This window comes from Lepus europaeus, chromosome 11, assembly GCF_033115175.1.
Source record: "Lepus europaeus isolate LE1 chromosome 11, mLepTim1.pri, whole genome shotgun sequence".
Classification (NCBI taxonomy): Eukaryota; Metazoa; Chordata; class Mammalia; order Lagomorpha; family Leporidae; genus Lepus; species Lepus europaeus.
Window position 1 is genome coordinate 114,038,449 of NC_084837.1, and position 14,396 is coordinate 114,052,844.

Here is a 14,396-nt window from a genome sequence, read left to right on the forward strand (position 1 = left end):
ATGAGCCCCCAGCAGAGACAGGAAGTGCACGAGCCCCCTGCAGAGACAGGAAGTGCACGAGTCCCCAGCAGAGACAGGAAGTGCACGAGCCCCCTGCAGAGACAGGACGTGCACGAGCCCCCAGCAGACAGGAAGTACATGAGCCCCAGCAGACAGGAAGTGCACGAGCCCCCCAGCAGACAGGAAGTGCATGAGCCCCTGCAGAGACAGGAAGTGCATGAGCCCCTGCAGAGACAGGAAGTGCACGAGCCCCCTGCAGAGACAGGACGTGCACGAGCCCCCAGCAGACAGGAAGTGCATGAGCCCCAGCAGACAGGAAGTGCACCAGCCCCCAGCAGACAGGAAGTGCATGAGCCCCAGCAGAGACAGGAAGTGCACGAGCCCCCAGCAGACAGGAAGTGCACGAGCCCCCAGCAGACAGGAAGTGCATGAGCCCCCAGCAGACAGGAAGTGCATGAGCCCCTGCAGAGACAGGAAGTGCATGAGCCCCCAGCAGAGACAGGAAGTGCATGAGCCCCCAGCAGAGACAGGAAGTGCATGAGCCCCCAGCAGACAGGAAGTGCATGAGCCCCAGCAGACAGGACGTGCACGAGCCCCCAGCAGACAGGAAGTGCACGAGCCCCAGCAGACAGGAAGTGCATGAGCCCCAGCAGACAGGAAGTGCACGAGCCCCCAGCAGACAGGAAGTACATGAGCCCCCAGCAGACAGGACGTGCACGAGCCCCAGCAGACAGGACGTGCACGAGCCCCAGCAGGTACAGGACGTGCACGAGCCCCCAGCAGACAGGAAGTGCACGAGCCCCAGCAGACAGGACGTGCACGAGCCCCCTGCAGAGACAGGAAGTGCACGAGCCCCAGCAGACAGGACGTGCACGAGCCCCCAGCAGACAGGACGTGCACGAGCCCCCAGCAGAGACAGGAAGTGCACGAGCCCCAGCAGACAGGAAGTGCACGAGCCCCAGCAGACAGGACGTGCACGAGCCCAGCAGACAGGAAGTGCACGAGCCCCCAGCAGACAGGACGTGCACGAGCCCCCAGCAGACAGGACGTGCACGAGCCCCCAGCAGAGACAGGAAGTGCACGAGCCCCAGCAGACAGGAAGTGCACGAGCCCCAGCAGACAGGACGTGCACGAGCCCAGCAGACAGGAAGTGCACGAGCCCCCAGCAGACAGGACGTGCACGAGCCCCAGCAGACAGGACGTGCACGAGCCCCAGCAGACAGGACGTGCACGAGCCCCAGCAGACAGGACGTGCACGAGCCCAGCAGACAGGACGTGCACGAGCCCCAGCAGACAGGAAGTGCACGAGCCCCAGCAGACAGGACGTGCACGAGCCCAGCAGACAGGAAGTGCACGAGCCCAGCAGCAGACAGGACGTGCACGAGCCCAGCAGCAGGGCCACAGGGAGGCCCCGAGATGACCCAAGCTGCATCCTCATGAAAACCAGACTGACTAAACACTAGGCAAGTGCCCTCAGCCTGCAGACGCTCCAGAGCGGCTTCTCCCCTGACCTCCGCCCCAGACCACCTACCCTCCGCCGCCTCCCAGTCCCCGTGCAGGGCTCCTGGGCAGTGCTTCCCGCAAAGAGGACAGGAAAGGCTAGAGACACGCAGAACCCTGCAAAGACGTTAAGTACCCAGATCCAGCTGCGCCTGAAGCCAGCTGCACACCGACACCGCCCAGGTACTGGGGCCGAGCACTGCTTTCCTCTCACACCAGTGTGAGCTGTTTCTGTTACCTGCAACTGAAGAAGTCCTGGAAGAGAATTCAGTCACTGTCTATCATTCATTTAGCTATCCACCCAGTGCCTGGGAGGGTCCCCGCGGGCAGAGAGGACCCAGCCACAGGCAGGGCCTCGAGGCCAGCACAGCTTAGCAGTCTGCTGTTGAGGGTACAGCGAGGGCTCCTGGGGGGCATCGCAGGGACAGGATAACCCCAGAGGGACATCCTGACGGTGCTGAGCGGCTCCCAGGGGACACGGGCTGGGGGAGGCAGCCCCACCCCGGCCTCGTGACACCTGTCCTGGCACTGCGTGTCTGCCTCGCCAACCACACCTCCTGGAGATGGTAGAAAGTGAGCCCCAAGTGTGGGTTCTCGTCCCAGCTTGGACACCTTGCTATAAGGTCACTCCTACCTCTCTCTGAACTCGATGTTCTGACCTGTGAAATAAAGGCTTGGGCAGGGGTGTTCAGCCTCGTGGTGAAGACGCCCACATCGCACAGTGCAGCGCCTGGGTTTGATCTCCAGCGCCAGCTCCTGACTCCAGCGTCCCACTAATTCCACCTTGGGAGGCAGCAGGTGATGGCTCCAGCGCCTAGGTCCCCTGCACCTACACAGGAGGCCCTGACTCCACTCCCGGCTCCCGGCTCTGGCCTGAGCCCTGGCTAGTGCAGGCATCTGGGGGAGGGAATCTACCTTTTTCTTTCTTTGACTTGCAAATAAAAAAGAAAGTTTGTGTTTTTTTAAACAAGAAGGTATAGCTGGATACTAGAGGCGCTTCACCCCTGCCTTACGCTTTCTTGGGCCCCATCGCGATGGCTCAGGCGGCTCGCTGATAACCAAGGAGCTCCGAACGTGCAGCGACTGTGGCTGCCCCACGCCCATCCTCCTCCCGGGGAACCCTGTGAGAACGTGGTCACGCAGCTAAGGACTACAGATCCCAGGCTCCCTTACGGCGGGGGTGTGGCCACGGGACTACCTCCTGACTAATAGGATATGTGCAGCTTTGGAGTCCCGGTCTTACAGGTGGGGTACACTCTCTGCGTCTCCCTGCCCCCCACCCCTGGCTGCAGCAACAGGTGTGTACAGCCTCCCACGACCACACTGCCGGGCCACAGACACCGGGCACTGCAGAGCAGGCCAGGATCCAGCGCGGCTGTGGTCCCGGAGCGCCACGCAGGTGAGAAGTAAGCATCATCTATCCTCCCATCAGTCCCTGGTATTTTGGGTCCCAAAGCATCTGAACCAAGTAATTCGGGAGCCGCCGCCCTCCCTCCATCCACTTCTCTCCACCCAGTGAAAATCGCTGCTGCTCAGAGCCATGAAAGGAAGCCACATCTGAAACGGGTCTCTCAGAACTCAAACTGGAGGCTTCTCACCAGAGCCCCCGGTGACGCCGGGCTGGGGGACTGTGCGTGGGCAGGGGGCGGTGTCTCAGGCTGGGCCCCTGAGGAAGAGGGGGAGACCGGAAATGGGGCGTGGCTTTGGGGCAGGAAGAGTCCCACCTGCCGGGTGCAAGCCATGGCCTCCCAGACTCCCAGAGCTGGGGCTCAGCACACACGGTGGGTGGGGTGGGTGGGGGAGGCACCTGTGCATCCGTGGTGATGAAAGCGGAGTGGGGCGCGCGGTGATGGAAGGAGAGGCCCCAGGACAAGTCTAGAGAAGTTAACGGTCAAGCACCAAGACAACAGGCCTCACTGGCCACCCCCTTCCAGGGTGGGCACCTTCCACCCGCTAAGGCAGCCCACTCACGGGGCGGAGCTCACTGGCAGGAAGCTCTCCCTTCCACCGAGCCCAAATCTGGCACCTTGGCCCCCAGCCAGCCCCACTCAACAAGCCAGCCCCTCCCCCATCCACACCGTTCATCCCAACCACTGGTTAAGACGCTGCCTGGGACGCCCGCTTCCCATGTCGAAGGGCCTGGGTTCGAGTCCCATCTCTGCTTCCTGCTGATGCGCACCCTGGGAGGCAGCAGGAGTTGGCTCAAGTACTTGGGTCCCTGCCACCCACACGGGAGACCTGGACTGAGCCCCCAGGTCCCGGCTTCAGTGCACCAGTGAACGAGAACTCTCTCTCCCCCTGTCAATTACATTAAAAATTCTTTTAAAAGATTTTATTTGAAAGACAGTTATGGGGGGGGGGACACACAAAGAGAGAGAGAGAGAGGAGAGAGAGGGGGGGGGATTCTCCATTCACTGGTCCTCTCCCCAGATGGCTGGGGCTGGGCCAGGCGGAATCCAAGAGCCAGGAGCTTCTTCCAGGTCTTCCACGTGAGTGCAGGAGTCCAAGCCCTTGGGCCATCAGCTGCCACCCCTCCCAGGCTATCAGCAGGGAGCTGGATCACAAGACCGGCCCCTACATTTTAAAAAACATTTTAAATTATGCCAGATGACAAGAACCAAGGCCAGCGCTGCAAGCCTGCCGCACGCCGGCCTCTGCCTTCGCACACACAGACCGCCTTGGGCCTCCGGCCCCTCTGACACAGGCGCTCTTGCTGTCCCTTTTCAGGCCTGGGGCCGACCAAACCTGCCCAGGGTGCTGCAGAGCGGCATGCCCTTTAAGATACAGGGGCGGAGTCTCCCTTATCTGAAAATCTCGGGATCTGGGTTTTTCACTTGGAGTCTGCATAGACAGAGCCTGGCGTCTTGGGGACAGGACCAAGTCTACACAGGAAATTCGTTTGTGCCTCACCTGCGCCTCGCACCCAGGGCCCGAGGGTCACGCTATCCAGTGTTTTCAGCGTGCCTGCGTTCCCCCCCACCTGTCACAGGTGGGCCGTGGGGTGGCCCACGCATGCCATCATGTCCGCACTGAGCACGTCCTCCAAGTTGGAGCAGTGCCGAGCTGGGATTTGGGGACTGGGGGTGCTCAACCTGTATCATGTTCTCATAATAAAACAGGAAAAGGGGTTGGGAAACTAATAGATAATTCAAATATTAAAATATGAACTGACCAGTTCTTTGCTACCAGCTTTTATTTTTATTTGATTTGGTTTTAAATCAAAACCAGAGGGAGAGGGAGGAAGAGGGAGAGAGAGAGAGAGAAACTGTCCATCTGCTGGTTCACTTCCCAAATGGCCACAAGGAAGCCAGGAGCTCACCCGGATGTCTCACATGGGCGGCAGGGGGCCAAGCACTTGGGCCACCCCCACTGCTTCCCCAGGTGCATGGGCAGGGAGCTGGATGGGAAACAGAGCAGCTGGGACTCAGTCGGAGCCGATACGGGATGCCGGCGTCCCACATCAGCCCCCAGGTGGCCTTTGTGGTGCCCTCGTGACAGTCACGCCTTGTCTCCCTGGAATGGCAGCCGCCATCATCTCGCCTGGGTGACTACAAAAGGCTGTCTCTGGTCTCCCGCCCCTCTCTTGTCCCCCCCGCCCCCCATTCAGTCCTCCAGTCTACACACAGCAGCCAGAGCGCTGCTACAAAGCAACACATACGTTGCAGCACATCACCGGCCACAATGGTGAGTGAGTCCCAGGGCTGCTCCTATCACGTGGGAAAGAGCCCAGCTCCGCCGTGGCCAGCAGAACCCTACCTGGTCTGGCCCTCCCCCCATTTCTCCCTCACCAAAGAGCTGCTTCCAGCTCCTAAAACGCGGCACTCTCCTTCCTGCCTCCCATGGTTTTATTCTGCTTGTTTGTTTTTGGGTTTTTTTTTAAGATTTTATTTATTTGAGAGGTAGATTTACGGGGTTGGGGGAAGGTCTTCCATCTGCTGGTTCACTCCCCAAATGGCTGCAATGGCTGGAGTAGAGCTAAGCCGACCTGAAGCCAGGAGTCAGGAGCTTCTTCAGAGTCTCCCACGTGGGTGCAGGGGCCCAAGCACTTGGGCCATCTTCCCCAGGTCGTCAGCCAAGAGTTGGATCAGAAGAGCAGCCGGGACTCAAATCAGCGCCCATACGGGATGCCGGCACTGCAGGTGGAGGCTTAGCCTACTACACCACAGCACCGGCCCTTGTTTTTGTTTGTTTTTCCAAGGTTTTTATTTTTACTTATTTGAAAGGCACAGAGGCAGAAAGAGGGGGAGGGGAGGGAGAGGCAGAGAGATGGATCATCCACTCACTGGTTCACTCCCCAAATGGCCCACAATGGCTGAGCTGGGCCAGGCTGAAGCCTGGAGCCTGGAGCCCCACCCCGGGTCTCCCACATGGGTGGCAGGGACCTCAGTGCCTGAGCCATCACCCGCTGCCTACCGAGGCACATTAGCAGGGAAATGGACCGGAAGCAGAGTCAGGATGGGAACCCGTGCTCTGCTATGGGATGCTGGAGTTGCGGGCAGCCACTTAACCCCTGCACCACAGCATCCGCCCCTCCCAGGGGTCTGCAACACTGTCCTTCCTCCTGCCGGGCGGTGACGCCACCTTACTCTGAAAGTCGCCTTGGCGAAAGGCCAGGGAGGACGTCGGGCACGGAAAGGGGGCCCTGCCATCCACAGCGCCCGTCTGTTTCCCTCCCATCCCCCTGGAAGCTCCCTAAGCGGGAACCACGGCTTTATTCAATGACCACGCCCTCAATTCCAGCAAAGCCTTGGCACATACGGGTGCTCAGTGCACTGGTCAATACATACATGACTGAGTGAGTGCGTGTGTGTCTAGAGATGGATGGGTGTGCACGAGGACTTCAAAGAACGCTGGGGGGCCGGCGCTGTGGCTCAGCAGGTAAAGCCACTGCCCACAGTGACAGCTTCCCATGTGGGCACTGGTTCAAGTCCTGGCTGCTCCACTTCCAATCCAGCTCCCGGCTATGGCCTAGGAAAGCAGTAGAAGATGGCCCAAGTCCTTGGGCCTCTGCGCCCATGCAGGAGACCCAGAAGAGGCTCCTGGCTCCTGGCTTCAGATCAGCGCAGCTCCAGCCATTGCGGCCATTTGTGGAGTGAACCAGCTGATGGAAGACCTCTCTCTCTCTGCCTCTCTCTAACTCTGCCTTTTGAATAAATATTTCTTTTTTAAAAAAAAGTTTTGTTCCGGCGCCGGCACACCAGGTTCTAGTCCCGGTCGGGGCACCGATCCTGTCCCGGTTGCCCCTCTTCCAGGCCAGCTCTCTGCTGTGGCCAGGGAGTGCAGTGGAGGATGGCCCAAGTGCTTGGGCCCTGCACCCCATGGGAGACCAGGAGAAGCGCCTGGCTCCTGCCATCAGATCAGCGCGGTGCACCGGCCGCAGTGCGCCTACCGCAGCGGCCATTAGAGGGTGAACCAACAGCCAAAGGAAGACCTTTCTCTCTGTCTCTCTCTCACTGTCCACTCTGCCTGTCAAAAATAAAAAATAAAAATAAAAAAAAAGTTTTGTTCATGATATGTGGAAAATGCACATTGGAAAAATATGCGTGGATTTCAATTTTTTTGCACCAAAAAAAAAATGAGGATTAAGGTCTACTTCCATTTTCTGCTTGATCTATTCCACTTCAGGCAATGAGCACAAGATTCTTCAACTCACAGGGCAAGGAAGGCAGCAGCACCCAAGCCTGGTGTGGGTCTGAGAGTGGCTCGGTGACCTCCCTGGGCCTCTGCCCCCTCGGCTGCCACCCTGGACTGTACCCAAGACCGCACACTGGCGCCATTACAGAAGGGGGCCTGGTGTTTCAGACAACTCCAGTTGGAGAGGTGGGTTCAAATACAGGTCACGTGACTAGGGGAACTCCAGTGTTCTCATCTGTGAAATGGGGCTTGGAAACCCTCCCCTGTGAGTGCAGAGATCAGAACTGACCCCGTTAATGCCAGGCGCCGCCCCAGTGGGCAGGGGCCCCAGGGAAAGTGCAGGGTCTGCACAGTGCTCTGGGAAGCTCCTCCTCTTTCCTGGTTTTCTGAGTCAGCCCCAGCCTTCGTGTCCAAGGCTGTCCACTGGGCGCCGCGCCCCAGCCCCGTGACCCCACCCGAGGGAGGTGACCCGTCCTCCCTCTCCGAGCGATTTCTGTGTGAGGCAGGACATCGGCTGCCATCATGGCCGCCCCACACGCGGCGAGGCCCAGACCTCCCTGGCGTCCCCGCCTGCCTCCCCGTGCAGCTGCATCAGGACCGGGAGAGCGCACAGGCCAGTGGCCGCCCCCCAGCAGCATCCTCTCCAGCCGGCACGCGGGGCCCAGGGCGCCCTGACGTCTGTGCTGGCGTGCAGCAGCTGGCCCGCCCTACGCGCTGCCTCAGGCTGCAGCTGCCCCCGAATGAGCCTGCGTCTCCCAGGGCCCTGGACAGCGTGAGCCCAGCCTGGCACCAGAGGCCCACGGGAAGCTGAGCTATCCACGCATGCATGGCACGGAGGTGCGCACTGAGCTCGGAGGACTCCAGCCGAGAAGGTGGCAGCAAGGGGACGGACACAGGACGCTGCGGTCCAGGGCAATGTTGCCAGGCACGTGGCCCCCACCCCTACGTGGGCTCAGTCCTGTGAGGCCCCACCCCCACCCCTGCCCAGGACCTGTCGGAGCTCCACTTGAGAGAGGCCCAATTCCTGCACTGCCCCCCAGGGCTCTCCCATGGACGCCGGCTCAGGAGGGCGGCAGGTGCCAGGGGTCCCCTGGGCGTGAAGGCCTCTTGGCGTTCACCCAGCCCTGTGCCCTGACACAGACAGGAATCAGAGCCTGGACAGGAGCCAGCATGTGGTCACCGGTCAGCAGCAGAGGTGATGGCCAGCCAGCCAGCGGGGTGTCCCCGTTAGAGGGAGCCTCAGGCCACCCGCCTGCCCAGGATACAGCGAGGGCTCAGGAGCAGGCAGCCCTGGGTTCGAATTCTGACCCTGAGGCCTGAGCCAAGTATACATGGCTTAACCCATGAGACTGGATTCCATATCTGTGAGACTAAGGTGCAGCTCATGGGCCCAGGGATGTGGTGAGAATAAGACAATGGAAAGAGAGAGAGAGAGAGAGAGCGAGCTGCTGCTGCCCCCACCCCACTGTCCCAGCCAACACATCCTGTGTGGGGGCGGGCCGGCGTCCAGGCCCCAGGGCCTTTGCTCCTTCCCTGTCCGCTGGGAGCACCCATGTAGCTCCATAGCAGCAGCCACAACGCGACCCCATCTCTGGGCCCCTCCCCGCTCTCTCCCCAGAAGTGCCGCAGGCTCCACCCCCCAGTGCAGAGCCCCCCAAACACACACTGCAATGTCTCCCCAGTTCCTGGACACATGGGTTGACTTGGGGAGCCCTGCCTCCCAGTGAGACAGCGTCTCACTGCTCCTCACGCCACCACCTGGGGGTGGGGTCTCGCTCCACACTCTGGACGCCCACTCACATTAGGGGAGAACTGGGCGACGGGCAGCCGGCTGGGAGCCCCGGTCAGCGCCCTGGCTGGTGCAGGCGGGGCCCCGGAGGCCCCCTGTGGGCGGAGGCAAGGAGTCTCAGGCAGTACCGTCATCAGGGTTGCCCAGCTCCCCGGGGGCACACTCGGTGAACCTTTCTCCCCCACACCATGAAACCGTGGCAGAGCCCAGCATGGCACAATGGGCCAGCTCCCCTGGGCCTCAGTTTCCCCGTCTGTGCCACGGTGCTACCGAGCAGGACCGCCTGGACAATTCGGTGAGATGAGATCCGGGACGCATTCCCCAGAGTCCCATCTGCGGGGATGTGCCGAGCTGGGGCGGTGGAACAGTGTGGCACCCGGCCACATAGGACCAACGGGAGCTTCCCACGACCATGCGGGCCGGGCCTCCCCAGGCCCTGGCTGTGCCCTCCCCACCACGCCTGCCCCTGGGGTGTGGGAAAAGGATGCAGGGAGAAGCTCGTGGGCGGTGACATCATCCTCCCTGCCCTTCCGCCTCCCCCCTGGGCCCATGACTCAGATCCATCATGGCAGAGGCTGCTGGCTAGCCTGGGGTCACTTTGTGCACACAGCCCAAACCCCGCCTGTCTAACCAAGAGCCACGCAACAAGGGCCGAGGCACCTGCGCTGCCTTTTATTTACTTCAAAATCAGAGTTAGAGAGAGAGAGAGCGAGCGAGCAAGAGAAATCTTCCATCTGCTGGTTCGCACCCCACGTGGCCACAGGGCTGGGCCAGGCTGAAGCCAGGAGCCAGGAGTTCTATCCGGGTCTCCCATGTAGGCAGCAGGGACCCAAGCACTAGGACCATCTTCTGTTGCTTTTCCTGGGCCATTAGCAGGAAGCTGGATTGGAAGTGGAGCAGCTGGGACACAAACTGGTACCCTCATGAGAGGCCGGCACTGCAGGTGGCGACTTTACCCACTACCCACCACACCACAGCGCCAGCCCCCACTGCACTTTCTAGAAGACTCCGTGGCTGCCCTATGACCATCCCAGCACTGCCCAGCTCTGATAGAAATCCACTCCAGAGAAGGACAAAGGTCAAGGTCAAGGAACCACACACAAAGTTTTCCTGGTCGAGTTCACCAGGAGAAAAGGGCACAGACCCCCAGAGGAGGCTCTGAACCCACAACTTTTAGTCTCTGAGCTCCCTGTAAACGTTCAAGCACCAGTCTGGCTGCCATGCACTCAGAGGGAGAGGACCCTGGCCAGGGCCCAACACTGGGCGCTCCCACCCCAGCAGGGTCTCACGCTGAGGCTGGGGAGGGCTGAAGGCTCCAGGGCACCCGCGGCTTCCTGCAGGTAGTGAGGGCTCCAGGGGGCCCATGGAGAGCTCCAAGAACCAGGCAGGGCCATCGAGGCAGGGGCTCTGTCTCCCCAGGAGCCCCCCTGAGCACGGGGAGGGGGCCACCCCTTAGTGCGGACACTGCTGCGGGCAGGACTGACCCCAAGTTCCCAAAGACAGCGTCAGCACTCCTGTAATTAACCATCAGGAGCTCAGGAAGTCCAGGCTCCAACCGCCACACACGTGCGCGCAAGACCTCAATTCAGCCCTGTGTACAAGGACCCACACCGGATCTGAGGGTGAACCCTTACATACACACACACACACACACACGCACGCACGTACAGGCAGTATGCTCCCTCGGTGACCGATCTCCCGGTCTGACTCACCCATCACGCATTTCTCATTAGGGCAGGTTTGGCTTAGCAATAAATCCCCTTTCTGCCCTGTTCACCGCCCCAAACCCGGCCACGGCCGCACTTGCGGGCCTGGGGCACCCCTGCGCCCGCGCCTCTGGCCGCCCCTCCCCCTCCCGCGCCCCATCCTCCCCCCACCCCGGCTCCACCCTCAACCCCGGCACCCGGGCCAGCTGTTCCTCCCTGCCCCCTCCCAGGACCGGTTCCTCGGCCCCCGGCCGCCCGGGGAAGTCCCCAGTGCCCACGCCTTGTCTTTCAGGGTCAAGCAAAGCGGACCCTCTCCTCCCCGCAGACCCCTCCCCGACATCCAGAGGCTCCTCTTCCCTCCCAGGGCTTCCCGAAGCTGCCAGGCCCGCGCTCCACGGCCAGGGCCTCCGCGGGCGCGCGCAGCTGCCCGGGGAGCCAGGCGGGCCCGGCCCCAGCCTCGCCCCCGGCCAGGAGAGGCCAGGCTGGTGCGCGGTGGCCTCCGGCGCCCCGGGGCTGAGGGTTCGCGGGTCCCCCGGGGAAGGCGCCGCCACGCGCCCGCTGCAGACAAAGGCCGCCCGCCCGCCCGCGCCACGCAAGCACTCACCGCGCGCGCCGCCGGGACCGGCCCGCGCTGCCCGCCCGAGGCCCGGCCGAGAGGGGGCCGCGGCGGCCGCGAGCCCGAGGGGCGGGGCGGCCGGAGGAAGCCGAGGGCCCGGAAAGGCGGCCCGGCTGCGCCCCAGACGCCGGATTGGCCCCGCGGCGGCCGGGGCCGGCCCCTACCCAAGTCGGGACCGGAGCCCGGAGGCAGCGCCGCTCTGCTCTTCCGAGGCCCGAAGCGCCTCGGCTGCGGGAAGGGACAGGTGGCCGGTCCCGGACCGCGGCCACACGCCAGGCTGCTGGGGGCGGGGCCGAGCTCGAGCCCGCCCGCCCTGCGCCCCGGGCCCGCGCGCGGCCCGCAAAGGGTTAACCCCACCGCTAGGCGCTCCCTATAAATAACGGGGGCGTGGGCGCCCGAGCCGACCGCAGGGCCATCTCCGCCGGGTTGGTCTTCCTTCCACCCACGGCCGCCGGCCAGCCCTGGCCCCCAGCCCGGGCTCCGTCCCCTGGCCTTTGCCCGGTCCTCAGAAGGGCCCAGCTGCAGCCGCGCATCTGTGCACCTGCACCCGGTGAGTTCCCCTGGACCCAGACGACGACGGCTCAAGGGCAGGGCGGCTTCCTTGTGCCTCTGGGAGCCCCACGGCAGCCCCGCCGGGTAGATAATATTATTGCCATTTTACAGGTGCAGAGTGATGGAGGCGCTCCAGCCTCGTGCTGGGGCCGGGCCCACCACCGAGGGATGCCGGCGGCGGTGTTGGAGAGCGCTCAGAAAATATGCACGGGGCTGGCTCTGTGGCATAATGGGTAAAGCCGCAGCCTGCAGTGCTGGCATCTCGTGTGGTCGCCGGTTCGAGTCCTGGCTGCTCCACTTCTGATCCAGCTCCCCGCTATGGTCTGGGAAAGCAGTTAGAGGCTGGCCCAAGTGCTTGGGCCCCTGCACCCACACGGGAGACCTGGAAGAAGCTCCTGGCTTCAGATCGGCTCAGCTCCAGCCGTTGCAGGCATTTGGGGAGTGAACCAGCAGATGGAAGACCTCTCTCTCTATGCCTCTCCGTAACTCTGCCTTTCAAATACATAAATAAATACACATTAAAAAAAAAAAAAGTAGGAGTAGGCACAAAGGTGCTTGGAAAACGAAATTACATAACTATTTTGCTGCAATCAAAATTTGAAATCTGCAGTTTTACCATGATGCATATTTTCTGTGAACTTTCTGTAGGCGACAGGTGAGTCAGCCACAATTTTATTTTTTAAAATTCTTAATTATTTTTATTTCTCCTGGTTCACTCCCCAGATGCCTGCAACAGCCAGGGCTGGGCCGGGAGCCCAAGTCTCCCTCTTTGGCCCAAGGACTTGAGCCATCACCTGCTGCCTCCCAGGGTGCTCATTAGGTGGAATGAGAGGCGGGGACAGGACTGGGGCCAAGGCCCCCGATGTGGGATGGGGTACGGGCTGCAGCCTCCTAAGTGGGACCCCGAATGTGGTGGCCTGCAGGTCCCTGCTCTGCTTCTTCAGCTCTGCCCCCACTCCTGTTGGAGGACTCCTGGGCCTGGGGTGTGTGCCGGGAAAGGGAGAAAGCAGGCGCCGGCTGTGCTGCCGGGTGTTCCCGGGCCACCCTCCTTCCTCACGGTACACCTGTTACTTCGTCTCCAGCTGCTTCCCGCTGCGGGCCTGTGGATCCAGACCGTGGAAGCCAGTCCGAAGGCTCCGTTCCCCGGAATACGAGACTAGAGGTGGGGGCGGGGATCAGCAGGGTCCCCTCGTGGACATCCAGCCCCCGCCCCCCGCTGGTTGTTCTGGATGGAGGGGCCGTCTGCGTCCTGGGTGAGGGGATGGGGTATGAGTGTGGCCTTGGCCAGGGGCGTGGGGGGCCGTGGGCTGCGGACTGCACGGGCTCCAGCTCGCCTCCACAGAGCGAGGCTCAGCCAAGATGCCGGCCGAGTGTCAGCGGCTGGCCCCTCAAGCCCCCTCCTCCCCTCTGTGGACACAGACAAGACAGCAGCTGTGAGTTACCTTCCGCAGGTGAGGCACGCCAGGCCTCTGAGCCGCGTTCTGCAAGACGGCTGAGAGCTGGCTGAGGCGTCCAGGCTGCTGCGCCGACGGACGCCGGGGCGGAGGTTCTTGTCCCGCTGTGGAAGGCAGCAAAGGGAAGTCACCGTCTCCAATCTCGCCCTGCAGTTGGAATCTCTGCTCCGGCAGAAGCGGCAGGAGGACGTCCCGAGTTAGCTGTGCAACGCCTTCTGCTGTCCCTTCTCGCACTGCCCGGCGTGTGGGCGGCTGCCGGCTGCCTCTTGTGAGCGCCAGTGCACCCTGCATTCAGTTCTCTGGGAGACAGGCCTGGAAGCGGAAGTGCCACATTGTGGGGTCATTCCACTTTCAAGTTTTTGAAAAAGCGCCACGCTGTTTTCCATCGTGTGAGGCTGCTCCTTTGACTGGCTTGCCGCGCGGCGCCCTTCAAGTGAGCTCCATTTCTGTCTCAGTGCCGGTACCAGGTGGCCACACGGCGTGACTGTCTCTAGCTGCAAGGGAGTCTGAGCATTTTGCCATAGGTGTACAACTTTGAAAGGCAGGGAAAGAGAGGGAGATGGAGAGAGATCTTCCACCTGCTGGTTCACTCCCCAGAGGCCCACAGTGGCCCAGACTGGGTGGCAAGGACTGAAGTCCTTGAGCCATCACCACTGCCTTCCAGGGTGCACATAGCAGGAAGCTGGGTTGGAAGTGGAGGAGCCAGGACTTGAACCTGTGGCTAAGCCACATGGGAACCAGATATGCTAATGCTAACGCAGGTCTGAATCTTAAATACCAGCATGGACGCTTTCAGGGGCCTCTTCATACCCTGTGCCTGGGCACCTGCAGCACTTCCTGCCATTGTCCATGCCCTCGGAGAAGCCTGGGCTGCCCTGGGGTGGCAGGGGTGTCTCCAGGGCAGGTGGCAATTCTCGCCTGCCCCTTTTCTCTGCCCGGCTCCTCCCATTCCACTGTCTCGCTCTTCTGGGGATGCACATCCTGACACAAGTGTCCCGTGCTGGGGCCATGTCTCTGCGGCTGCTCGGTCTCCATCTGGTCCTGGGGAACAGCCGGCTGGGACAGGGCAGCTACAGAGCAGGATGTGGGGGTGGTGGGAGGCTCAGTCCCCTACCCGCTTTTGCCACCAGAAGTGGGGCTTTGTG

The 14,396-nt window shown here is 61.9% G+C and overlaps 1 protein-coding gene across 2 annotated transcripts in view; it reads right to left on the minus strand.

The window, feature by feature from the left end:
- The window catches only part of CD276 (CD276 molecule), a 29,473-nt gene extending 17,952 nt beyond the window's left edge, over nucleotides 1-11,521 (minus strand). The window contains exons 1-2 of one of the 2 annotated variants that reach the window (XM_062206496.1): nucleotides 11,234-11,265; nucleotides 1,637-1,755 (exon numbers count right to left, since the gene is read on the minus strand). The gene's annotated coding sequence lies outside the window, so the exon portion shown is untranslated. Of the gene's footprint in view, nucleotides 1-1,636; nucleotides 1,756-11,233 lie in introns of both variants that reach the window. The other variant, XM_062206494.1, reaches the window with a different exon arrangement.
- Nucleotides 11,522-14,396: the final 2,875 nt, after the last annotated feature.